This window comes from Stegodyphus dumicola, chromosome 12 (assembly GCF_044657685.1).
Source record: "Stegodyphus dumicola isolate Sdum_Otavi_A_Nest chromosome 12, ASM4465768v1".
NCBI lineage: Eukaryota > Metazoa > Arthropoda > Arachnida > Araneae > Eresidae > Stegodyphus > Stegodyphus dumicola.
In genome coordinates, this window is record NC_140779.1 from 21,728,582 (window position 1) to 21,756,404 (window position 27,823).

Here is a 27,823-nt window from a genome sequence, read left to right on the forward strand (position 1 = left end):
TGCAACAAAGAAATTATATTCTACTCTTCATATAAAATGTTAATTACAGTCCGAAAATTAATTACTGAAAAAAGTTGTCAATTTATGGAATAACTTCATACGCATAAAACCAATAATAATATAAATCGGCTTATTTTATTAATTGTTGGCTGGCAAAGGTATTAAAATTTTAAATCGCTCTAAGGATTTCCTAAATTTTGAATATTAAAGAGCTTTTTTGTCATAATTAAAATACATTTTTCATGAAAGCTTTCCTCGAGGGAATGTAGTGGTAGAATAAATTTTTTGTCGTTTAATGATTAGGCTCTCGCGAAAATCGCTATAAAGGCCACTCCCATTCGAACAATTAAAATGTTGCCATAAAAATGAACTAAAGGTTTATATGCGCTGTATTTTTTCCCTCAGAAAAGAAAGAAATGATAATTAAAATCAGAGAAAACGAATGTAATTTATTAGAACGTAAAAATATGCTAATTAATGTCTTTTATTGAATGTATGTTCTTAAGAAGTATTTATATTTCTGAAAAAAAAAGAACATTATACAGAATATTCTCTATAACAGAAGCGAAATGAGTTTATATTTCATCCAGAAGCTAGTAAAATTTATTCCCAAATTGTTTATTACTTATCATGATAATTACTTAGTCTCTTAATATTTTCTGTTTCTTATCTCTCTTTATTAATCAGTTATGATAAAAAGAAAGTGCCCCCCCCTTTGTGGGCCTCATGAATAATAGTAAAACTGAAAATTAGAAAGGCATCAAAATTATTTTTCATTTAAACTCTAAGTCTTAACTCTAAGTCTACATTTAAACTCTAAATCTGCGATAAAAAAAAAAAGCATTGAAATAATTTCAGTAATAACCAGCACTGTTAAACCTAATTTTATCTACACATTACTAGAATATACAAAAATACATTTTACAGACACTGCTTGCAGATTTTTAGACCATTTTCATTGTATTTACAAAAATATTTTACCTAAACTTGTAGAGACATTAGGTATATTTTGAAAGCATTGAAGATGAAAAATGAGCAACACCCTCACCGAGAATCGAACCACGGACCTTTGAAATACGCGCCCAGCGTGTAGGCCACTACACTAAGAAGGCATGCTAAGAAGGCTGGAGAAATACCTTATATACTCCCCCTTTTAAAGGGCGACTGGGATTTTAGGGGACCCAATCGCCAAATCCTGGGTGTGGAGAATCACCATTCAACACCCTTTTAGTAGAGACATTAAGTTATTTCGAAACCAGGATACATGAAAAATGAGCAATGCCCTCACCGGGGCTCGAATCATGGACCTCTCAAATCCGCGTCGAGCGTGCTGACCGCTTTCTTGAATGCAGAAAGAGTTATTCTGCCTGTAAGTCTCTTTAAATTCATAATAGCTAAGAACATTTACTGCTAAGAATGCTAATTACACTGCTGGCCACTCAAAGAAAGACAAGAGATGTCGCAACAAAATTTATTTAGTAGATAACATGTTGACCAAGTATCAAATGCTTAAATTTATAGACTTCTGTGAAGTTTAGTTCCTTCCAGAATCAGTAGCCAAAGTAGCCGCCATTGTTGGAGATCACCGCTGCCACGCGCCTCGGAATTAATTCAAAGAGACTTTGGATTTGTTCTTGGGGTACAGCAGACCAAGCAGCTTCCACACGTTGCCAAAGTTGATCTGGAATGGCAGCTTGGGATGTAATCTGAGTCAATTGTTCAGCAATCATGGACCACATGTTTTCTATCGGCTAAACATCCGGAGAGCGAGCCGGCCAGGGAAGCAATTCAATCTGGCGATTGACGCAGAACCCTTGGACAATGCGTGCCACGTGTGGTCGCGCATTATCCTGTTGAAATATGGCTGTGGGCAAGCCCTAAATGTAAAGAAGGACAACTGGCTCCAACACCTCGGAGATGTAGCGCAGGCTGTTTGAAATACCGGCAATGCGTACTAGAGGAGTGCAAGAGTGATATCCAATACCGCCATATATCATAACACCCGGTGCAGGACCAGTGGGGCGGTGCATAACGCAGCTGTTCAACATCCTCTCTCCACGGTGTCTCCAGACTCGAATTCGACCATCGTGCTGTTGCAGGCAGAAGCGTGATTCGTCAGTAAAGATAATTTCATTCCAATCTGCCGTCCACATCCTTCTTTCTTCGTAACATTGGTGGCGGAGACGTCTGCGGTTCTCTGTCAAGGGTAGATGAAACAATGGACGTCTTGCGGACAGACCACTATGCTGTCGAATGGTACGCGCAGACACTGGATGATGCGTTAGAGACTGAATGTGCTGTGCTATGGTTCGTGATGTGACTGAGCCATCTGTCACTGCCATGCGCACAATGTTTCTGTCATCACGTGAAGTGGTGCACTGAGGTGGATGCGATCGAACACGTCGGTCCGTCGTACCCTCCTGCATCCAACGGTCACATATCCGCATTACAGTTGTTTGGTTTCGTCCAACACGACTACTGATTTCCTTGAAAGATAATCCACACTCTCGGTAGGCCACTATCCTTCCTCTATCAAACTTGGATACTTGATCAAATGATGATCGCTGTTTATTACGAGGCATAATAGATCTTTTTTTTTTTTTTAACCACAAGAAAAACACAATTGCCGAATTCGAAATCGTCGAAAACTCCAAGCCTTAAATAGCGCTTTGAAGTGGCGCCACAGGCGCGCCTGATATGCGTCTGCGCTGCAATTTTAATCGTTTGCATATCTCACCTCCGCTAATACATGTTGTAAATTTCATGTTATTTGCATGCTTCCTTCAGGGTGATGTATTTACGGTGGCCAGCAGTGTATTATAACCCTGCCTTTAACATCTGACAAGCAAACCCTTCTCACCTTTGATACCGGTTTTCCGACAACACATATATATTCTGAAAACTTATGTCACAGCTAGAAAAACTATGAAAACTTAGGGACAGAGGGGCAAGCGTTTAGGAGTTATAGAACCCACAACTTATCGGTAAAGTGTCGGAAACATAAGAGCAAAAGTCGCTAAAATGCTCGTTTCACGTATTTATATGAACTAATATTATGGTAAGAAGGTGGAGATTTCAATATAAAGGAAGAAACAACTCGTTGAAAAGAAATAATATACGATGGGATGTTGAAAATGTGACTTGTTGTTGTCTTCAAACCAAATCTATTACAAGAGACAGTTAATGTGCATTTTATCAAATAAACAGTAAGAAGGCCATATTTAATCAGGTTCTTGAAACGAGGAGCGCTGAGCTGAAAGGACTGCAGGGCAAGAAAACTACTGCGATGTCAAATATGTGTCGATAATGACTGTGTCCGTTATGAAACGAACAAAAGTTTTGTAGTGCCTGAAAAAATTAATATCCAGAGGGTGTATCTTTCCCGTTCATCCTTCAGGTACTAATTCATTTTGTAAGACTTTACCATCAGGTACTTCGGAAGCAGACAATGCATAAACATACAAGAAATAGGGACGCCATTACGGGAATGTTCACCTATACACACTTTTCTACTCGTGACGTAAGTTTTCAGAAAATATATGGGTTTCCGGAAAACCGGTATCAAAGGAGAGAAGGTTTACTTGTGAGGTTTGCTTTTGTTTAGGCCTTTCAGTTGCTTAACACATCTAATTTTCTCATATGTTAAATGAGATGCATGTTTTTCCGTAATTTCATCACTTAATCCATCATCTCCACGTTTGCACTTATAGAAAGGGGCAGTCTTCATCATTTACTCTTGCCTAGTAAGTAGAGATCATGACCTCTGTGCCTACCACCGATGCATTTATTTTCATGCATTATATAGCAAGTATGGATCATTTGTTCCAATGATAAAGATTAGTGCAATAACAAAATAACTCACGATTTACGGAAAAACATTTTTCATTTGTTTTCACCAAAAATTTATATATTGGTGTTGTATGCCTCATGCGTAACTTGCACAAAAAAAAAGGGGGAGCGGATAGTTCTATATCTCCCGTTTTACTGGGCCAACTGACGAAATTTAACTCGCGTTTTTCACGTCTTGAAATATCGACTTGAGATAATATTAAATTTATATATGCCAGCATTCAAATATAGGTAACGGGTGGCCATAATTAAGCTGACAGTGCTCACAGTGTTTTGTAGCGCGATCTATTTGCGAGAATGACGCCACATTTTGTAGGAAGATTAAACAAGACGGGGGACGAAGGATTGCGTGAAAAAAAAAATTAGTTCCAAAAGTCACCGCTAGGGGAATATTTGGCGCGGTGTAATAGAAAATAGAGTGTTAACAAATGCAAATCAATACGGAAATTACCTTTTATTTTGCATTCAAATGAGGTTCAATGTGGCTGCCGTTGTTGTGGACCACATATTGCATTTTGTGCACAGTATGCAAAACAGCAGAAAGTAACATGTCTGCAGGAATCTCCCGTACAGTCCGTGATATGTTATCCTTCAACGTAGCTAGGTCATGGACCACTCCTTGATAGACCTTGGACTTGAGGTAACCGCATAGCCAGAAGTCGCATGGGGTAAGATCAGGCGACCGAGGTGGCCATGCAGTTCGAAAGTAGGGCTAATGACTCTTTCTGTTGTGAATTTCTGTCGTAGAATCTGTTGCACCCGTACAGCAACGTGTGGAGTACATGAAAATGATTTTCCCCAGGCATTGTCTTTGCTGCAATGCCGGAATGACAAAGCTGTTCATCATGTGGCGATATTTCTCTCCGGTAACAGAACAGGTTTCCGGTTCTGTCCGGGTAAAGTTCTCATAGAAGAATGGACCTACGATAAATTCCGCTGTGAACCCACACCAAACAGTTACCTTTGGTGAATGTAAGGGAATTGCTGTGACTGCATGTGGTGATTTGTCATCCCAAATTCGGCAGTTCTGGGTATTCACAGTTCCATTCAGGTAAAAATGGGCCTCGTCTTCCCATAAGATTTTCCACGGCCAAGCATCATCCACTTCTATTCTTGCAAGAAAGATGAGAGCAAAAGTCAATCGCTTATCATGGTCGGGGTACAATAATTCCTGTACACGCCTGATCTTGTACGGATAGAAGTTGATAATCTTTCGTAAGATTTTCCATACCGTACTGTAAGGCATATCCATATTCCATAAGGCATATCCATAATAAAAGGTAATTTTATTCCGTATTAATTTGCATTTGTTAACCCTCTATTTTCTATTACACAGCGCCAAGTATTCCCCTAGCGGTGACTTTTGGAACTAATTTTTTTTTCGCGGAACCCTTCGTCCCCCGTCTTGTTTAATCTTCCTACAAAATGTGGCGTCATTCTCGCAAATAGATCGCGCTACAGAACACTGTGAGCACTGTCAGTTTAATTATGGCCACCCGGTATATTCAGTCACAAAAATTATAATTTGTAAGTTAGCATAATAGACAAAGAAAAAGTTAGAACTTAGCAATTATAAAATGTTTCCAGATCGTATATTACCGAGTGCAATAAAGTAGGCTTCAAGTAATTAAATACGCATGGGCCCAGAGATTAAACTTAACAACTAACAGTCTTCCGCCAGTCTAAATTCCATGCTCATCCTTGCCATAATATTTGTAGATAAAGAGAGTAGTCATGCAAAACATTAATTTATTTTCGATGTTGTAACTAATAATAATAATAATATCAACAGCAAACACTTTAACGCTCCTGTCACGAATACTTACCCCGAAAGAATAACAAAATTGTATTACCTCCATCTCTTTATCTTTCCAGTTTGGAACGCATCAGCCGAACATCACGCGTTCGAGAGTGAACCAACCAATCACTTCATGTGTTAAATTTGTCACTTACTCTTGCCCATCTACTGAGCACTTTAAATTATTCATAAAGTCTCTTCTCTAAATGTAATAAATACTCCAAGATACATCTTTAGATAATGAAGAAAAGGTTTGTTCGGCTTTCGGGCCGCCTATTTATCAAAGCCTTTCTAAACCGGCCTATCCCTTGGGAAGCCTCCATTTCTGTGGCTATGATATGAGATATAAATAGGCGCTGGTGTCAAATATTCTCCGGTTGACTGAGTGCGCTAAATTTACATATATTTTAATTAGAACCAAGCCCCTTGTTCGAAGCAAGGCTTCATTTTCCGAGCTTCCCCCGCAAACAGCAAAGTGATCAAATTTAATAATTATGCTGCACAACTCCTACGCGCCGGCTCGGCCATAAATATTCATTTTATTGCGCGCACAAGTGGCGTTAAAGCGGTTTATTTCTGTTGGCGGGCCGAGAATTTGTTTCGATTTAAATGCCGTTGCCAGTCTGCGAAGGACAAATACTTCGGAGGTTAATCATAATCGTAAATGCCGCCGCTGATCGGACAGTGTGGAGCGCTTGACGAATGCATTTATGGTTCTTGAGTGTCCATATGTCCGTCCTATTTTCTCTAAGGCACATCACAGATTTTGACAAAGAGGGGAGAACCAATTACTGCTGGTTGATATTTTACGGTACTTCATCAATAGATCCTTTCAGTATGTAGTTGTAACACGTTTGGACTTCTCATTCAGCAGCTCAAGAGTTTCGAAAATAATTAAAAGGCTTTTTTTTACTTGTTCGATATCAGGTTTAATTCCTTGTACGAAGTAAAGAAAGTATTGTAATCACGAAAAATTCCAGGTATCATATTTCAACGAAAATATCCATTTTGACATCTACGGAATGCAAATTAACGAAGTTATTTCGTGATATCGGACAGAATAAAGAACTCTTTTTCCCGAAACGGATTCTAAAACCAATTTAAAAGGGATTCAGAGGAGATTTTTTCGTGGCGTCTGTACGTACGTATACGTACGTACACTTGTGTACAAAACTTGTGTTCTTTTTGCCATAATTCCACGAGAAATCATCTGAGAGACATGAAATTCAGAGAAACGAGAAACGGTATTTTGTATTTAAACGATGATGAAAGCACAGTTGCGAAAAAATGAATAGAATGCATGCAGTATGGAATCAAACAAAAGCATGCTTTATTGAACTCATAATTTCGTTACACATAATTGTCTGTACAACAGGAAGAACAACAAGCAGATGTTCCTTAGTATAGGGTATGCCCTTCCCTTACTGCAATGGTTGCTTCGCACCGTCTCTCCATACTCAGCACCAGATTGTCCAATAGATCTTGAGGTAAGACTGCCCATTCCTCAAACAGTATCTGTTTCAGTTATTGGCTGTTCTCCGGAAGATGCAATAGCGTCTTCCCAAAGCATCCCACATTTGTTCTATGGGATTTAAATGAGGGGAGTATACTAGCCAATCCATTTGAGTGATATCTTCACTTTCCAGTAGCTTCTGAACAGCAGGAGTCCGGTGAGCATTGTCACCCATAAAAAGGAAGTCTGCTCCAGTCTCACGTCAGAACAGGTGCACATGGGGAAGGATTTCATCCTGACAATAGTGATCTCCGGTTACAGATCCTCTGTTGAAAACGTCGAGCTCTGTCGGCCAGTTCAGCATAATGCCTCCCTAGACGAGAACTCCAGGGCCATCGTAACGGTCTTGTTACATGATGTTACTAGAATGAAACCGTGCCCCGACCTCTCTCCAAATCAACTGGCGTTGAGAATCGCTTGTGTCACTAAAACTACTCTCATCCGTAAAGAGGACACGACTCCATTGATGAGATGTCCAGTTTTATGCTCCATGCACCACTCTAAACGGTGGTGCTGATGGCCAACTTTCAAAGGGATGCAGCGTTCAGGACGGAGTGCGAATAGGCCACCTTTGTTTGGGTCTCATCCCAAATAACACGCACTATAATAAATTCGCTGGTTCTTACTTTATTAATTCTCATAATTAATTACAATCACTCATTATCTCATAGCTGTGACCAGCCCTCGTACTTTATCGATGGCAGTTCTCAAACTCGTTTGATCACAACATTACAGATGCGCATGCGCGGATTACATTACAGGTGCGCAGGCGCGAACAATAATGTCGCATTGTTCGGAAAACTGTTAGGGATTCAAGTACCACTTCCTGTTGTCCATTAAAACTGTTAGGTATTCAAGTACCCCTTCCGGTCGTCCAATTCCGGAAAAATGCCTGAAGGGAATACCAAAAGTTAAATTTAAAAACTGCGCAGAATTTTCCTCTGCAGAACAACTTCATAAAAATATGTATTACATATAACAAAATTACGATGAAATAAGCAATATCCCTTAATAAATTAATTATCCTAATAAATAAATTAACCAAATTCTCTTTGCGCTCTCTCGACAAAGGTTTAGTATCCAAGACAAACATTAAATTTAAAAACTACACAGACTTATCGCCTTCATTTTTCCAAGTGGCAACAGTGCTGATTTTCAGCAGTCAACAGTTCAGTATACAATTGAATGTAAAACTGGTGCCAAAACCACATTTCTATAAGAATGAAACTATTCAAAATGATGCGATAAACTCGAAAATATGAAGTAAAAAAAAATCTGATTCGAATTTTGAAAAAAAAATCGCTCTTGTCTAGATGCACCTATATACCAAATTTTATAGCCCTGGGTCTATTAGCTTACGCGCAGTACGAACGAAAGGCACACATACTTTTTCTTTTATTATATGTAGTGATTTAACATTTAAGAAGTATTTTAATAGTTAAGAAAATTCTCAAGATTTCTTCAAAAGCATTCTCCCGATTTTTTGTATTGGTATACTGGTATTTTTTATTACAATAAAATTTCAAGCTTCAAATTCCTAATTATAACTTTATTAGTAAAATAAGTTTCAAATAAATTAAAATATTTTTATCTTAATCATAATGAATATATAATAACTATATCCCTTAATACAAATATTAATTATCCTAATAAAAAAATTAACCAACCTTCCCTTGAAGAGAAAAAAATCATGCAAAACTTTTTAATGTCTTACAAACAGTGAAATAAGCAAAAAATAACATGAAAGAAATTCAAAAAACAAAACATTCCGCGTAAAATTTTACTCTGAATAACAACTTTAACAATAAAAAAATCAATAAAATGTATTATATATATTGAAAAATGACAATGAAATATACCAGTCTCTTAAAAACAGTGACATAAGAAATACGATGAAAAATTGTTGCCAAACCCATATTTCTAAAATAATGAAACTATTCAAAATGATGCGATTTCATCAAAAATCTATCAACAAGAATAAGAAAGGAAAATTGTTGCCAAAATCACATTTTTAAAGATGTGAGATGGGAGAAGTGTACTCGGAAGCTTCATTTAATTTTTTTTTTAAAATACAAAATATTATCATTTTTTCAAAATTCTTTTTGTAAAAGCAGTCGCAAGGATGAAAGTTTAACGTGTCCAAAAATCAAAGAAAAAGAAAATGGACATTTTTAAAAATAAACTTTTTTAGAAAAAATCCCGTCGAAAAGGTGTTAAGCTCACTTTGTTAAATAAATTCGTATTGAATCGATTTATTGAAACACGAAATTTATTTTAAGTTCGTAAAATAGCTAAGCGCCTACGTTTCATGACGATGTGAAAATGGAGGGTGTAGAGTAAAATCTCGCTTTCCTATAGCTCATTATGTCTCAAAATGACGCGATTTCGTTACAAAACATAAAATAAAAAAAATTCGAATTCGAATTTCGAAAAAATCGCTTCGAGGTGCACTGGCTCTTGTCTAGATGCACCTACATACCAAATTTTGTAGCCGTGGGTCTATTAGCTTATGCGCAACGCAAACGAAAGACACACACACGCAGACTCTTTCTTTTATTATATGTAGAGATTTTGTTATCTTTTAGCATTTAATTGATAATTTAAGTTCTCTGAAAAAGTCCTGACTGGCAATATATAAATTTTTAATTTTAAACATATTTTATATATTTTTAATTCTATATTTTTATAGTGGCATCAAAGATGTTGCTTTGAACGCGCCATTTTGAAATCACGTTTGGTTACGATAAAATGTAAGTAAAATTTACAATTATTTTGGTCTATTAATAAATAAAAACCCACTGTTTGTAAGCCTTTTATTTGTATATTTCTTTTATTTCGTTTGCTTCCTAATTTTTATTTCATTCGTTCTTTTTTATATTTATTTTTCATTTATTTTTATTTTTAATTTAAGGTATTGTGCTGAATAAATACTATTGTTATTTCCATTTATTTTTTAAATTAATTGCCTAAAATTATCGCTTCGGTGAATTTTTTCACATTTCTGAAATTATTCAAGAGTTAAATTCAGGTATTTTATAAAACTGAGCAGCAAATTTAAAATTGGAACAGGGATTTTGTTCAGAAATTCGAATAGGCGAAACGCGATCGTTATGAATTGTTGGGGGTACAGAGAGATTATTGGGGGTTCCCCTTCAGAAGTCGGGATTTTTCTGCGGAATAAACGACGATTTTGTTTTAATTGTTCGACTACAATATGTCATGTCAGGAATTCCCAACTTTTTTTCCCCTTAGAGCACATTCTAGAATATCTGTTGGACGGCGAGCACCATTCACTTTTCCAAGGTGAATTTAGAGCTGTATAGAGTTAATAATACATGCATATGAGAAAGATCGGTCGCATTTCGCTTTGTGCTGCTATCTGTGTTGGCCGTAATTTCTAGTTCATTAAAAATGAGAAAAATTTCACGCAGAATAATTTATTGTAAACTAAAACATTTTGATTGTGATCGCACAGCTGCGGGCACACGTTAAAACGATTGGCGGGCATATGGTTGGAAACCCCTGTGTTACGTTATATGTATGCCCCAATATGTTGTACTAATCCTTGTAAAACTGTCACGGGCTTCAAGAGTACCACTTCCTGTTGTCCATTAAAACTGTTAGAGATTCAAGTACCACTTCCTGTTGTCCATTAAAACTGTTAGGGATTCAAGTACCACTTCCTGTTGTCCATTAAAACTGTTAGGGATTCAAGTACCACTTCCTGTTGTCCATTAAAACTGTTAGGGATTCAAGTGCCACTTCCTGTTGTCCATTAAAACTGTTAGGGATCCAAGTGCCACTTCCTGTTGTCCATTAAAACTGTTAGGGATTCAAGTACCACTTCCTGTCCATTAAAACTGTTAGGGATTCAAGTACCACTTCCTGTTGCCCATTAGAACTGTTAGGGATTCAAGTACAACTTCCGGTCGTCCAATTATACCCAAAATCTAATCAATTCTTTACATGAATGCAAAAAGCTTAAATATGGAAAATGGATATTTTTGGAAATTTGAAATAGGAGATATAGTGGACAAAATCATTGTCACACATATGCACACAGACTGGCAGACAGCATCTTAAAAGCAGTAAAGACGGATTGTGAAGAACCTAATTCGGGTTTATTCGCTGAAAACCCGCTATGGAACTTTTGGACAGAAAAAATAAACTCCTTTACGTCTGCGTATCGGTTAGCGAAAGGTAAGAAAGAAAAGATATCGACAAAAAACTACCTCAGCTTAATGAATTCTTAAACATTCGAAGAAGCCTTAATTTCACAAACTCATTTTTATCTTAGCACATTCTCTGAAAAACAGCTTGTATTTAAGCAATAAATGATGAGCCTGATTGGTCCGTAGATACAGCAATAATAATAGATCTCACACTGTGCAATAAATCTTGATTTCAGTCAGAAAACTGGAAACAACCATGAAAGCGACAAAAACCTATTGCCAGTTATAGTAATTGTTATACATTATACATTCTTGTTTCATATCTGAGCATCCATGAGAGCACGATTGGTTTTTTTAAGGCCTAATTTTATGTTACATGGTTAAAAATTACCAAAACATGGAAAAGATATACAATATTAATTTAAAAAGTGTTTGTTAAAAAATAAAATAATTTTAGGCAAAATTCCAGCGTTGAAAAAATTTCAGATAATTGTTATACCTTTATTGGCACTTTCTGATTATTCACGCCCCCACGAAAAGTTTTCAACGCATTGTTGACTTTATAAATTGGCGATAAATATTTGTTAAGCTATCTTTACGTCGTAAAATTTATAGTCTGTAAATAAATAAACAAATAATAAAAAAAATAAAAAATAAACAATTTTTAAAAGAAAAATTTATGCGGGAAAATATAAAAAACTGTATGCCGAATATTTATATTTTTACATTGAAAGATACTCTCCATTTAAATTTAAAGCATGTAAATGCACATACACTAATACACTAGGTGCATGTGAGATGGTGTGTTGCCTCGTGTATACCATGAAGTTAAGGCAGAAAGTAACTCTACTTCTTCTTCTCATCCTAACTTGATATGCATAGTATACACACAAAAATACTACAGAAACGCGAAAATACTTCAAAAACCTTCCACCGAATATTGAAACCTGGGAGCAGATAATTCGAAAGTACCTATTTATTTCAATTTACTAATTTTACATGTACACATCTATTTGACATTTTGATACATCTAGCATAATGTTTGTGGCATTTAATATTTGACTGAGAATGAGGTAAAAAGGCGTAAAATGTCATTAATATTTTTCTTAAATTATCACTAATGAAACTCTTACTCATATTTTCTCATGAAAAGTTAAAAATGGAAAAGTATTGTTACAGTACATGAATCTTGGATGTATTTAAATGACTGCAATAAAAGGAGTTTCATTTTTATTATCATCAAAGAGGAGACATAATTTTTTAAGACAGGGTAAAAAAATTCTAAAGAAAATTTTTCTAAGGGATTTATCGCCCACCAGCGGCCGAGCGGTAAAGTCTCTGAACACTGGTAGTTCGGTCCGAGGTTCGAATCCCGCGAATGGGCTGGCTGCATGGGCGTTTTCGTGGTTTTCCCCATGTGTAACGTGTATACGAGCGAGTTTCCCTTAGAAAGTCCTCCACGAAGGCATCCATCCTCTTAGGCAGATAGCCCTCGAGGCTTTGCCATACTCACACACACACTCTAAGGGAGTTATGATTTTTGTTGGTTTTTCATATAACGACAAGTTAAAAATGAAGAGAGTTGTGAAAATGTTATGATCAACTACACATATTATCAAAAACATATTTCACACCAAATTTTTAAATATGAAATATCTTCTCTTTATACACAGTAAGATCAATGAGTAGAATTGCGTAAAGACAAAGCAACCAGTAACACGTCAAAATCTACTGTTAATATCCCGGGAAAAATTAAACAAGAAACTGGTATCAAGACTATAACCAGGGGCGTAGCTAGAGTTTCCAGCGCCGGGGGACAACTGAAAAATTTGCGCCCCTTTCTGTGTGCGAAAAATGGAAAACATTTCATTAAAAAATTTCGTAGCATGAATTTGGCGCCCCTTGGATGCTGCGCCCGGGGACAGATGTCCCCCTTGCTCCACCCTAGCTACGCCACTGCCTATAACCTTCATTTCTATCTCTACTAAATCTTCTTTCCTCTTACGAACGTTTTTAGTGCAAAGGGGCTTTGTCCCTGAAGGACTATTGTTTTCGTTTTGCGATTTTGCGTTGAATCACTATAAACGGCGAATCACTTTTCAAACTGTTGCCACCAAATGTTAGAGTCCTGCATTATATTTAAAAAAATTAAATTATGGAAAATCTGCATAAATGTATGCATATTTCTCCCATTGTGATAAAACAAAGGTACATGGAACCATCGAATTTTGAATGACGTAATCCTCCTACGAACAGGGGCATGTGGAAGACCAAATTTGAAATTTGGAATTTGTTTTATGATCGTTTTCATATTTTGTGAAACTTTAACGAATTTTTGATTAACAAACTCAAGGATTTCAGAGCGAGTAATGGCAACACTCTACGGGAGGGGGAAAAAACATTTTTATCTCCCAGTGCGGAGAACTGTCTATGGGAAATTCTAAGGATATGCTCATTTTAAAATTATTTTGCGACGACATTGCTGTTTAACTGAATTCTATGGTTTAAGTGCAAAAAGCATGATATTTAACAAATAAGGGTTACACATAAAATGCTAAAAGAACACCCCTTCGAACTTAACTTAAAATCTGAAACCTTTTTCTGAACCTTAAAGATTTTTATTTCTATTTTTACTTGCTTATACGAAGTAAAAAGGAAGTATTGTAATCGCGAAAAGTTTCAGGCAGCATATTTCAGCGAAAATATTCATTTTCATCGCTATCGAATGCAATTTAACGATGTTTTGGCGTGATATCTGTACGTAAGGACAGAATAAAATACTCTTTTCCTCCAAAAAAATAATAAAACTGATTTAAAATGGATTCTGAAGAGAATTTTTGTGGTGTCTGTACGAAAGTATGTACGTACGTACGTACGTATCTCGCATAACTCAAAAACGAGTAGCCTCAGAGCGTTGAAATTTTGTATATAGGACTGCTATAACATGTAGATGTGCACCTCGTATTTTGGTTGCAATCGGCCGCACCAAACGTATGTAAATATATTTATATATATCTACTCTGTTGACCGCCTCAGTGGTCTGTTTCTTTATTCTTATATGTTTGTAAATTGTACATTTTTTGTTTTAAAAATGATTGAATTATGTTGTTCTTATCTTCCGATTAAGGTTTTTATGCCTTTAGTAAATCTGTATGCAATACGTTTAGAATTAATAACAATTTTGAAGTTGTTTAAGTGCAGCTAAGTTTAATAATTTTTTTGATGGCGGCCATTGCTTGTTTACATTTGAAAGAGCAGGATAGTGGATTTGTTGCCAATCTAGAGAAACTTAGCTTCGCCACAACAAAGATAACGCCTTCCTTTATTATTGCGAATTAAATCATGCTTAATCTATTCTGGAATGTTTTCGAGGAAACAAGCGCTTAAGATTTACTTCGTAATTTTTAATACAGATATTTTGGGTTTTTATGTATTTTTGCCTTGTCGCGAAGTGAGAACTGAATTAATTGAATGAGGAATACTCAATCGTCTGCGAAGAACCGTTTCTTTTTTGTTTTGTTTTCTTTATTTTTTTTTCATACATCGTTCTAGCTTTATTAGAGTATTTGAATAGAACACGTGGCAACGATTAGATAATTCCTTAAATGATGTAAATTTTGTGCATTCTGAGTTATAATATGAACGAAATATAATACTGTTAAGTGAACCTAGCGCCAAAGTGTCGCTATGGTAAACAAATAGGGTTAATTTTAAAGAATGCATTTATTCTAATGTGATTTATGCGCTGTCGGTGAAGATTTAATTCAATAAGTTTCAATGAAATGCAAGAAAAAATGCGTATAATTTAATATTCCGTACGTGGAAGTCGTGTGGTGTACACATCAGATTTTTTATTGTTAGTTTCTTCCTATTCGTTCATTAACGCTCTGCATAAATATCTAATTTTGCTTCTAAATTGCATTTTCGTGTGAGCCCAAATTTCTAATTTTAAGCGACACTCAGAAGTGGATTATCTTCAACTGTCTGGTTAACATATGGCTGGAAAGGCTCAAAAAGCTGTCACGTTCTTCGGCTTCTTTCTGCGTATCGTCACCAGATTGATTGAGTTGTGAGCTCGGCGACAGGCTAAGCTGCCTAATTAAAAATGTAAAGACACAGGCTCGCTGACAGGCCTAAAATTAATAGCCGAATAATTACCACCAGCTGGCGGTAGTGAGTGACAGTCGGAGGTCGACCAGTTTACGGGCCGTAATTTCGAGGCCGATGACGCTAACCTTTCCGAACAGCGGGAGTGAAAACGGAAGTTTTAATTTGGTTGCATTAACGTGGCTTTATGGTAACACCCAGGCATCGAGAAACTTTGCAAATTCAAATGAAGCTCTTCTTCAAAGGAATGCATTATTCTGGTCTACTTAATATCCATGATCTTATTGATGTTGGTATTGCTCGGAATATAAATTTATGGATCGTTCCCTTCCTCTGTTACATTTAAATGTAGAAGCCATAATTCACTGTAGGTATTTTCCGCAGATTACTACTACTTTCAGTGCACACGGGTAGTAGTAATCTGCGGTAAGAGTAGTAATTTGTAATTGAGTAGTAAAAACTGTAGTAATCTGCCAAAGCGAAGCAGAATCTGAAAACTGAACCAACAAATGAGTTCACAAACTTAAATTGTATACCAATGCTTAATAATTAATACACTTATTAATATTTGAATTATCTCACATTGAAATAAACAATTAAGCACTTAAATGACATATATAAACACTTTTACTAACATAATACCAATACTTGCCTAGTATCTCATTATACATTTTTTTTTCCTTAACAAAATTAATTCAAAATATATGAACATAATACGGGGTGGTTATAATTAAAGTCCCATTTTGAAATGGTCGTAAAAGGAAAAAAAAACTACTGGACGAAATGTTATCAAACTTGGTAATAATGTAAAGGAGGTCATGGAAATTTATTTTCTGCGTAAAAAAACTTCCGAAACTCCCCACCAGACGGTAAATGGCGCTGTATGCAATATTGTTAAATGAAATAGACATTAAGACGTCGGTTTAAAATATGTTTAATCCTTTCTTGAAACGTGCTACAGAGCATGTGCAATGTGGCATCTACCATTTTCCGAAAGCAAGTTAAATCGTATTCCTGCATCCCCCACAGCAGATCTTAGCATAATCAGGAGATAGTTTCCCTTAGAAAGTCCTCCACGAAGGCATCCCTTCCTTCAGGCAGATAGCCCTCGTGTGCTTTGCCATAACTGAACAATCCAATCCAATCCATAATCACCAGGAATGTTACGGACTTGTTGGTGTACCGCATCTTTCAATTCTTCCAAATTGTTTAGATTATCACCACAAACAGTCTTCGTGTTTTAGGGCCGAATTCGGGCTTCAGAAATCACAAATGAGCGATCTGTAAGAAAACGATTTCCGGAATGCGCACACTTTTGCGAGTGATTTGCGATCTCAAATTTACTAATCGCTAATTTGTGGTCTTCACAGACAGATTTGTCCTTAACGCGGATGGCGCACTGGGCTTTTATCACCTTTAACGCCTTTAAATGGTTTGCTTAGGTCAATGTTTCTTAAGGTTTTAAACCTTTTTAACGAAAGGGTTAAGTTAGATTCCGACCCTTATTTCGTTTAACAATATTGCATACATTGCCATTTCGCCCCTGGTGGTGAGGTTTTGAACTATTTTTTTTTTCGCGGAAAATAAATTCTCATGACCTCCTTTATAGGATTACCAGGTTTGATAACCGTTTGATCCAGTAGTTTTCCTTTTATGACCATTTCAAAATGGAACATTAATTATAACCGTCCTGTATATTTCTGCGAAAAAGTGTGAACTACTAGCAGAGAATATTCCTGGATATGAATTCTTGTGGTATTTATAGGATTCCTTGCCAGTGTGGTTTAATTTACATTGGCCAAACTAAGAGAAATTTCGCGTCAAGGAACATGAGGCATATGTTAGAAAAAAGGAAACACAGAAGTCTTTTGTTCCTCAACATTGTTGGTCCGAAAATCACACTTTCAATTTTTCTGCTGCCTAAATTATTCAAAAAACATCTTCCATTGGAGAACTGGATTTTCTAGAGGCATTTCACATTCAAAAAAATCTTTCTGTTCTAGTTAACGATCCTAATTCCAATCCATCTTTGCCTTCGGCCTATAAAGAAATTATGTTTTAGTTCTGGTTTCATCAACAGATGGCGCCACTTGCTTATTCTTGTCCAGGCTTTCTTATCTTATCTAATCATTATTTCCTATCTTGTTTATTTGCGGCTTTACAGCTGAGGAGGATGGTTCGGTAAAACCATCGAAACTAATCCTGTGAAAATTTTGAAAATATAACGCTGATTTTTGTTGTTTGACTTCTGAATTTGTACTAGCAGAGAGCTGCAATTAAATGTTCTACCAGTTTGGGAAAGGAAAGAATTTTACAAATATTATAAAGTTTCATTCTGGTTTAGCCAGTTTTCTACTATTAACTTTAAAAATTAATACTTGACCTGAAATTGACAATGTATCCTTATCGACTCTAAGATTTTAATTTCCGTTTTGCCCTAAGAATCTTAAATTTGGAGCATACTACATACTATACCAGTTTGGGTTGTATGCTTTCCTAATGATATTTTACTTCGGCTTTTAAGATTCCTTTTCCCATCGATCCGATATTCGGATTCATAAAATTCAAATACTATTTAAACATCAAATTAGTGTATTTTTACTTCCTTGTACGAAGTAAAAAGGAAGTATTGTAATCGCGAAAAGTTTCTGGCAGCTTATTTCAACGAAAATATCCATTTTGACCGCTATCGAATGAAATTTAACGATGCTTTTGCGTGATATCTGTACGTAAGGACAGAATAAAAGACTCTTTTACTCCAAAAAAATTATAAAACTGCTTTAAAATTGATTCTGAAGAGAATTTTTCGTTGCGTCTTTACGAACGTATGTACATACGTATCTCGCATAACTCAAAAACGAGTAGCCTCAGAACGTTGAAATTTTGTCTATAGGACTGCTATAACATGTAGATGTGAACCTCGTATTTTGGTCGCAATCGGCCCCACCAAAGGTATATATATATATATATCCACTCTGTTACCCGGCTCAATGATCTCAGTTTCTTTACTCTTATATGTTTGTAAATTGTACATTTTTTTGTTTAAAAATGATTGAATTATGTTGTTCTTATCTTCCGGTTAAGGGTTTTACGCCTTTAATAAATCTGTATGCAATATTTTTCGAATTATCAACAATTTTAAAGTTGTTTAAGTGCGATTATGTTTTAAATAACATGGCGGACATATTTGTTTACATTTAAAACAGCAGAATTGTAGATTTGTTGCCAATCTAGAGAAACTTAGCTTCGCAATAACAAAGATAACGCCTTCATTATTGCGAATTACACCATGCTTAATCCTTTCTGGAATTTTTTCGAAGCAATAAGTGTTTAAGATTTACTTCGTAATTTTTAATACAGATATTTTGAGTTTTTATGTATTTTTGCCTTGTCGCGAAGTGAGAACTGAATTAATTGAATGAGAAATACTGAAATGTCTCTGAAAAACTGTTTCATTTTGGTTTTGTTTGCTTAATTTCTTTTATACATCATTCTAGATTTATTATAGTATTTGAATACAACATATGGCAACGATTCGATAATTCTTTAAATGATATAAATTTTGTGCATTCTGAGTTATGATATGAACGAAATATAATACTGTTAAGTGAACCTAGCGCCAGAGTGTCGCTATGGTAAACAAATAGAGTGAATTTTAAAGAATGCTTTTATTCTATTGTGGTTTATGCGCTGTCGGCGAAGTAGATTTAATTCAATTCAATAAATTTAAACGAAATGCAAGAAAAAATGCGTATAATTTAATATTCCGTACAAGGAAGTCATGTGGTGTACACATCAGATTTTTTATACAGCCAAACTGGACTTTAAAAAAAATGAGATTCTGATTTTTAGCCTAAAAGGAATGTTAGTCCGGAATGGGCTATTAGTCTCGAAACGGGATTTGGCAATGACTGAATGAAACACTTTTCAAATTGTTGCCACGAAATACTATCGCCGTTTGCTATGTTTAAAGAAATTAAATAACGGAGAATCTGCATGAATGTGCGCATATTTCTCGCAAAGTGAAAAAATAGCTGTTCATAGAGACATCAAATTATGAATAACGTAGTCCTCCATTCGAACACTTTCACCTGGAAGCCCGACTTTTAAATTTCAAATTTCTTTTATTACTTATTTCATATTTTGTTAAACTTTAAGAAAATTTTGTTTAACAAACCAAACGATTTCAAAGAGAGGTGTGGCAACACTGCACGGAATAAAATATATTTAGTTCTATCTTGCAAGATTCTCTGTCGGAAATTCTAAAGATACGCTGTTTTTTAAATATTTTGTGATTTTCCTGTTGAACCTAATTTAATGTGACGTAAGCGCCAAGAATGTGATATTTAATAAATAAAGTAAACGCACAAATCATTTTTTAAAAAATAAATTTCATAATAAAAGGAATTCTAATTTTATGATAAAATTCGATAATAAAAAGAAAAATAAATAAATAAATAAATAAATAAAAAATCTGAAATGTTTCAGATTTTAAATTACGTCCAAAGGGGCGTTTTTTTAACGTTTTGAGTGTTACCTTTATATCATGTTCTTTAATATCATAAAATTCAGTTCAAGAGCAATATCGCAAAATAATGTTAAATTAAGCATATCTTTAGAATTTCCGATGCACACAGTCTCGCGAGCTGGAGAAAAAAGTATTTTTTTTTCTATATAACGTTGCCATTTCTCGCTTTTAAAGCATTGAGTTTGTAAATCAAAAATTCGTTAAAGTTTTACAAAATATAAAATCTATAATAAAACAAATTCCAAATTTGGGATTTCAGATGCCCATATTCGCAGTAGGATTTCGTCATTCAAAATTCGATGGCTCTATGTACCATTGTTTTATCACAATGCGAGAAATAGACAATCATTTATGCAGTTTTTTCATTATTTAATTTCTTCAAATATAATGCAGGACTCTAACATTTTGTGGCAACAGTTTGAAAAGTGAACCGACGTTTATGAGTCCGACGCAAAATCGCAAAACGAAAACAATAGTCCTTCAGGGACAAAGCCCCTTTGGACTAAAAAGAGTTTTGTAAAGCCATCTTAGTAAGAAGACTGAATATTGATATTGTCAGGACTTGATGTCTTTTGATTTGCTTTGGAAATATAATGTGTCCTGAATAGGAACTCGAATTAAAATTCAATCCCTTTTTCTAATTTGTTTTAACAATGTTTTATAGTTTTGCTCAAAGATTTTAATTGCAACTTTAAAAAGCTAGAAGAGCATCAGAAAATAAATATTTTAAATAAATGTATTTAAAAATGTGTGACTGTTATTCAAAGAAACTGGTGAGAATATGCTATTATAAAAGAGAAAAAGTCCAGTATTTATACATATTTGCCATTTTGTACTAGTTAATATGATAAATCTTGCTCAGTTAAGAAAATTTACTGCGTGTTATGCGTAATTGCTAGACTAGAATATTTGGGAATTATATGAATCGCTATCAAATGTGTGAAATTCTTAAAAATTTGGGTACTACTTGACTGTTACGGCCCCAGCGAAAAATCGCCAAATTATGTAAGCCTCGTGAAATCATAAAAATAATTTTTTCCAATTCGATATCTGTTTCCAGGTGTTGGTGTATTTAATTATGGCAAAGCACACTAGGGCTATCTGCCTAGGGGGAGGGATGCCTTCGTGGAGGACTTTCTAAGGGAAACTGGCTCGTATACACGTTACACATGGGGAAAACCACGAAAACGCCATGCAGCCAGCCCGTTCGCGGGATTCGAACCTCGGACCGAACTACCAGTGTTCCGCGAATTTACCGCTCGGCCGCTGGTGGGCCCATATCTGTTTCCAGAGCTGACGAACCGCGTGGCATCGTAATTATCTTTTCTCAGTTCAAGTATTTAAATTTAAAAAAAAGTGCTTTCACTTTCACTTTCTATTTGCCTTATCTGATGAACAGCGTAATATTGTAGTACTCTTTCAGTTTCAGCAATAAAAAACAATAATTAAAAAATAAAAAGATCTGAAAGCTTTCAGATTTTATATTATGCCACAAAGGTCCTTTTTTTTAATTAAGCACACATACGCGTTTTGAAAGCATTTGGAATAACGACACTTTGCGCTAAAAATATTTAAAAACAGCATATCTTTAGAATTTTCCATACAGAGTCTCGAGCACTGGAGATAAAAATATTTTATTCCGTACGGTATTGCCACTGCACACTGTGAAATCGTTGAGATTTTCATCGAAAATTCAATAAAGCTTTACAAAATATGAAATAGATAATAAAGCATATTCGAAATTCAAAATTCGAGCTTCCAGATGTACATGTTCGGGTTGAGAAGTACGTTATTCAAAATGTGATGGCTCAAGGTACCATTTGTTTTCTCACAATGCGAAAAACATATATACATTCATGCACATTCTTCATTATTTAATTCCTTTAAATATAATATAGGGCGATAATATTTGGTAGCAACAATTTGAAAAGTAATTCAAGGATTTTAGTGATTTGACGCAAAATGCCGTTCCGAGACTAACAACCCTTCTAGACTAACGCTCCTATGGCCTGGTGCCGTGTCGTTTTTACAGGAAAAAAGACATATTACCTGGCAATCGAATATGCGTAAATGGCCACGAAATGAAGTTATATGTAAACCAAAGTGTATGGGGTACAACGTGAAAGGTTGTAAATAAAAAATTAGAATTCAATCCAGCAACTCGTTTAACCCTTTCCGGCACGCTACCTTTTAAAGTCATAGTTTTTGATAAAAAAAAATAAAAAAAAAAAAAAAAAAAGGCAAGCAGTCTAATTAGGCTTAGAGCAGTACACAAGTAAAATTTTGTGAAGATAGTACTTATCGTTTTAATTCTGTGGGTGTGCCCAAAGTAGCACACTGATTGAATAGACCTTCCAAAAGAGTGCTGAAACGAGCATTGTTGTCAATGTACGGACCGATGAGATGCGGAGAAACAAAGAATACAGACTGTCAGCTGTCCTAGATTTTCGGTGAGCCCGGTCTGGGCACACCTAGGGTTCGCCGTTTGATTTTAGGCAAGGTTTCAATGCAAAAATTTAAAACTAATATAGAATAAGAAGATTAGTATACATCCAATAAAATAACATAGAAATTTCTTTTCAAACAATTCCTTTTATATCCTAAAAAACATCTGGAAGATTTCTTTGAAAAATGAGGGTCTTAAAAAACTAAACATGGCTAAAATATATGGACAGGTTTGTGTTGAGCTGCCATCTACTATAAATAAAGAAAGTTCAGAGTAACCTATAGTAACCTAATTCAAAACTCAAAAAACAAAAATCAGTGTTTTTTCAAATTTTCACAGGACTAGTTTCGATGGTTTTACCGAACCACCATCGTTAGCTGAAAAAGCGCAAATGAACGAAATAGGATATAATGATCAGATAAGATAAGAAAGCCTGTACAGAAAATAAGTTAGTGGCGCCATCTGTTGATGCAACCAGAACTAAAACATAGTTTCTTTAAAGGCCGAAGGCAAAGATGGCCTGGAATTAGGATCGTTAACTAGAACAGAAAGATTTTTTTGAATGTGAAATGCTTCTAGAAAATCCAGTTCTCCAATGGAAGATGTTTTTTGAATAATTTTGGCAGCAGAAAAGTTGAAAGTGTGATTTTCGGACCAACAATGTTGGGCAACAGAAGACTTCTGTGTTTCCTTTTTTCTAACATATGCCTCATGTTCCTTGACGCGAAATTTTAAGGCTCTCTTAGTTTGGCCAATGTAAATTAAACCACACTGGCAAGGAATCCTATAAATACCCCATTAATTTATATCCGGAATGGAGGTCCTTGAGTATGGAACTCGGAATTTTATTGATGGGATAATAAACGACCCGAAAGTTAAATTTCTGCAAAATATGTGCAACGTTACATCGATAAGAACACTTACATCGATGGTGTCACTAAACTCTTAAACGAAGGATCATATAATCCGATGCCTAAAGCTCCTAAACCTTCGGAACTGTCAAAAATAAAAACTGCGATCAAATCTTTACAAATCACTTCAAGCAAATTAAAATATTCGCTTATTCCCATCTGTTGCGAATAGTGTCAGATTATATGCTCTTCCCAAAATTCATAAAAGTGGTATTCCTTTCCGCCCTATTGTATCAAATTTAGGTACTACCTCGTATCCATTAGCTAAATATTTAGTTTCTACATTTTCAACTCTATTACACAATAACATTTACACATAGAAAATTCAATAGAGTTTGTAAAAAAGGTTAAAAACATTTCTCCTAGAAATTTACTCATGTTTTTTTTTTTTTTTTTTTTTTTTTTTTTTTTAATGTAAAATCATTATTCACCGATATTCCAGTGGAGGGTGCATTAAGATGTCTAGAAACCAGACTTCGTTAATTTCCTTTCTCTTGCATCGAAATTGATGAGCTAATTTCTCTCACTCAACTCTATTTGAAACAAACACATTTTGTTTTCCAAAATAAATATTACAAGCAAACTGAGGGATTAGCCATGAGAAGCCCCCCCTCAGTCCGATCCTGGCTGATATATACATGCATTATTATGAATCAAAATTGTTTGAAACTTTAAACTTCCCGGTATAGTTTCGCTACGTAGACGATACTTTTACCCTGTTTGAAGGTAATAAAGATGATTTAAATACTTTCAACAATGAATTCTATTGATCCTGCTGTTCAGTTCACTTTTGAACACATCCAACTTCAGTACTACGGTTTACCGTAAACCGTCATCGGTTTGCTTTCCACCACACTTTAAATCATGTTATCTGACTAAACAGAAGTTATTTATTCATTTTATTCCTATGTTTCCCGTGCTCTTCAAGTTTGCTCCTCCAAACTATCCCTTGATAAAGAACTAAATTATTTAAAAGCAATAGCTGTAGACAGGGGCTTTTCACCCAACATTATTAATCAAGCAGCTAAAAAATTCTCATCTCAAAACACTAAAAGGTACACTCTTGTTTTAGGAGATGATAAAAATTCTGTTGTCTTCCCCTTCTTTCCATCAATTAGCTGTAAAGTTGCACATATTTTGCAGAAATTTAACTTTCGGGTCGTTTATTCTCCCATCAATAAAATTCCGAGTTCCATACTCAAAGACCCCATTCTGGATATGAATTCCTGGGGTATTTATAGAATTCCTTGCCAGTGTGGTTTAATTTACATTGGCCAAACTAAGAGAGCCTTAAAATTTCGCGTCAAGGAACATGGGCATATGTTAGAAAAAAGGAAACACAGAAGTCTTCTGTTGCCCAACATTGTTGGTCCGAAAATCACGCTTTCAATTTTTCTGCTGCCAAAATATTTCAAAAAACATCTTCCATTGGAGAACTGGATTTTCTAGAGGCATTTCACATTCAAAAAAATCTTTATGTTCTAGTTAACGATCCTAATTCCAATCCATCTTTGCCTTCGGCCTTTAAAGGAATTATGTTTTAATTCTGGTTTCATCAAGAGATGGCGCCACTAGCTTATTTTCTGTCCAAGCTTTCTTAGCTTATCTGATCATTATATCCTATTTCGTTCATTTTCGCTTTTGCAGCTGACGATGGTGATTCGGTAAAACCATCGAAACTAGTCCTTTTGAACATTTGAAAATATAACGCTGATTTTTGTTGTTTGACTTCTGAAACCTTCTGAAAGATGTTATATTAAAAGCAATTGCGGAGATGTGGCAGCCATAAACTACTATATACGAATAGTGTAAACTTGGCGATAATCTTAGCGCCATTTGATAACATGAGCCGTGAAAATCAAGTTGTAGTAAAATTTATCAAATTTATAAAATGCATTTGGGAATTATGCAAAATAGCAGTAAAAAGTAAAGAATTTAGCGGAATTTATCAAATTCAATATGAATGGTTGCTAATCACTGGATATATCACTTTAACAAAGTACATATATATATTTATATATATATCATAATTTAAAGTGATTTATAATAAATGTAATCCGAGGAAAATATAAAAGAAAGAAAAAGACATTTGAAAGGAATAATGACATCGAATCGAAGCCCTTTCTTACTTTCTATGTATTAATAAGATTTACAACCAACTTTTTTTTTTCATTCGACTTCATTTATCAAACAAATTACAATGAACTGACTTTTATGAGCGTCAGTTTTTTTCATTACCTTAATTTAAAAATATGGTGTCGTCAGTAATTTTCTTAAATATGGAAAGGTTTTAATAATGCTATGAATGTAAGTTAGAGAAGGATGTTAATTTATTGAATTCTAAAACTCAGACTTCTGTTTTCAAAAATATCGTTTGCATACCTTTGGATGGTTTCTATTTCTTTTGTAAAATAACTAAATGAAATACAGGAAATCACGGAATGAGTAGCCGTATCGTCTGAAAAACCTTCAGCTTTTTTTGCTCATTTAGCGGATTTAATTTCTCAGTCATAATCCTCAGTCAGCTGTTATATTTATTGTTTTCCAAAAATTTTTCATTGCTTAAATCTGATGTGCAGTCAACGAATATATAACTTTTGAATGAAAAATTACTGAAAATTTAGAACATTAATTTACTGAAAATTAAAAACATAAATTTACATTTGAACATTTATCGAAAATTAAAACATTAAAACTAATTTAAATATTTTTATTGTTATACATAATACTCTTTATAAATGGTGAATTCAAATAATATTAAATGCACGTAGAATCTGAAAATGCAGAATTCTAAATTTTACTGCTTGTACAATTAAAAAATTTTGTTAGACGTGCATAATATGAGTAGTTACTATTTGCAGGCTTTAAAGTGTGTGTGATTATGGCAAAGCCTCGAGGGCTACCTGTCGAAGGGGAAGGATGCCTTCGTGGAGGACTTTCTAAGGGAAACTAGCTCGTATACATGTTACACATGGAGAAAACCACGAAAACGCCCATGCAGCCAGCACGTTCGCAGGATTCGAACCTCGGACCGAACTACCAGTGTTCGGCGACTTTACCGCTCGGTCGCTGGTGGGCCCGCAGTCCTTAAAGACAATGAAAGCATGATGCACATTTGTCATTATATTCGCCCACCAGCAGCCGAACGGCAAAGTTGCTGAACACTGGTAGTTCAGTCCAAGGCTCGAAAGCTGGCAAACGTGATGGCTGCATGGGCATTTTCGTGGTTTTCCCTGTGTGTAACATGTATACGAACCAGTTTCCTTTAGAAAGTTCTCCACGAAGGCATGTCTTCCCTTATACAGAAAGCCTTCGTGTGCTTTGCCTAATCAAATAAACAAAACCAATGTCACATAGTCTCCCTCTATCGATATATATCTCTTTTTTGCATATATTTAAGTTTCCAAAAGACAAGAATTGTAATTTAGAACCTAAAATTAGTTTTTGTTGTAACGAAACTTAGTTTCAGATTTCGTACTGATGATAAACTATGGCTAAAAAATTTGCTGAATTTGTGGTAAGTTTGTCACACACACCCATTTTCCCCACTTTGTTATATATTTCTCTGGCTCCATGCTAGCTATGTTAGGAATGCAGCTGTTTTTTCCTTCTTGCAATTCATCATCTTCGGAATTTATCAGCGAAGCTCCAGTTCAGTGAGTTTCTCTGTAAATCCAGTGTTTATTATCATTTTTATAAGTTCCCGGTTCATTGATATAGCTGTGGTCAAAAGTTTGTCATCGTTTCTAAAACAATTTCTTGATAAGTTATCGATTTCAAATTTTTTACACAGACGTACTGTGTGGGTTACAATGTAATGAAGCACCTATAATTTTTCCAAATTCCATTTTTATTTTTTCAATTTAAAGTTGAAATGATTTTTCTTACATATCTGTAATCAAGTAAACGTTTTTCATTTTCCCAATAGCAGATTGTGAACAGTTACAGTGTATCACAGTCCATTAATCTATACAAGGACAGATTTGGTGGTCTCTTTATTATGGAGGCACCTAATAGGTGGGCCACCATCGCCTCCTATGAAGGGACGGACAGTTACAACCATGCCCTCTCCGAGATTAGAACCCAGGCTCATCGGTATCGCAGTCAGGCTTCCCTAACCTATACCGTCTGGGCAGTGTAATCAAGTAAACTAATGATGTCAAAAATATACTGTTTGCTCCATCGAATACAGCGAAAAAAAAATCTTTTAAGTGAAAGCTTGCATAAATTTTTAACCTAGTTTCTGATTTTTAGTCGAGTTTTTGGAAATTGCTAGATTCTGGTAATTATTTGACATCCATAATTTTAAAATTCAACTTCTAAAAATCCATCGGTTGCAAAGTTTCGAAATTCTTACAGACAATAAACTAAACTCTTCTATCGCAATCAAAATAATAGTTATAAAAAATATTAATTAGGCTATTTTTTTTTATTCTTACTTCCTTGTACGAAGTAAAAAATGTATCGTAATCTCTAAAAATTTCGAATTCGGCTATCAC

At 35.0% G+C, this 27,823-nt stretch overlaps 1 long non-coding RNA gene across 2 annotated transcripts in view; it reads left to right on the forward strand.

Moving 5' to 3' along the window:
• Positions 1–27,823, forward strand: part of LOC146993511 (uncharacterized) — a 178,526-nt gene that overhangs the window by 23,918 nt on the left and 126,785 nt on the right. For both annotated transcript variants that reach the window (XR_015038288.1, XR_015038289.1), the window contains exon 2: positions 9,850–9,910. This is a non-coding gene — a long non-coding RNA (uncharacterized LOC146993511). The remainder of the gene's footprint in view (positions 1–9,849; positions 9,911–27,823) is intronic.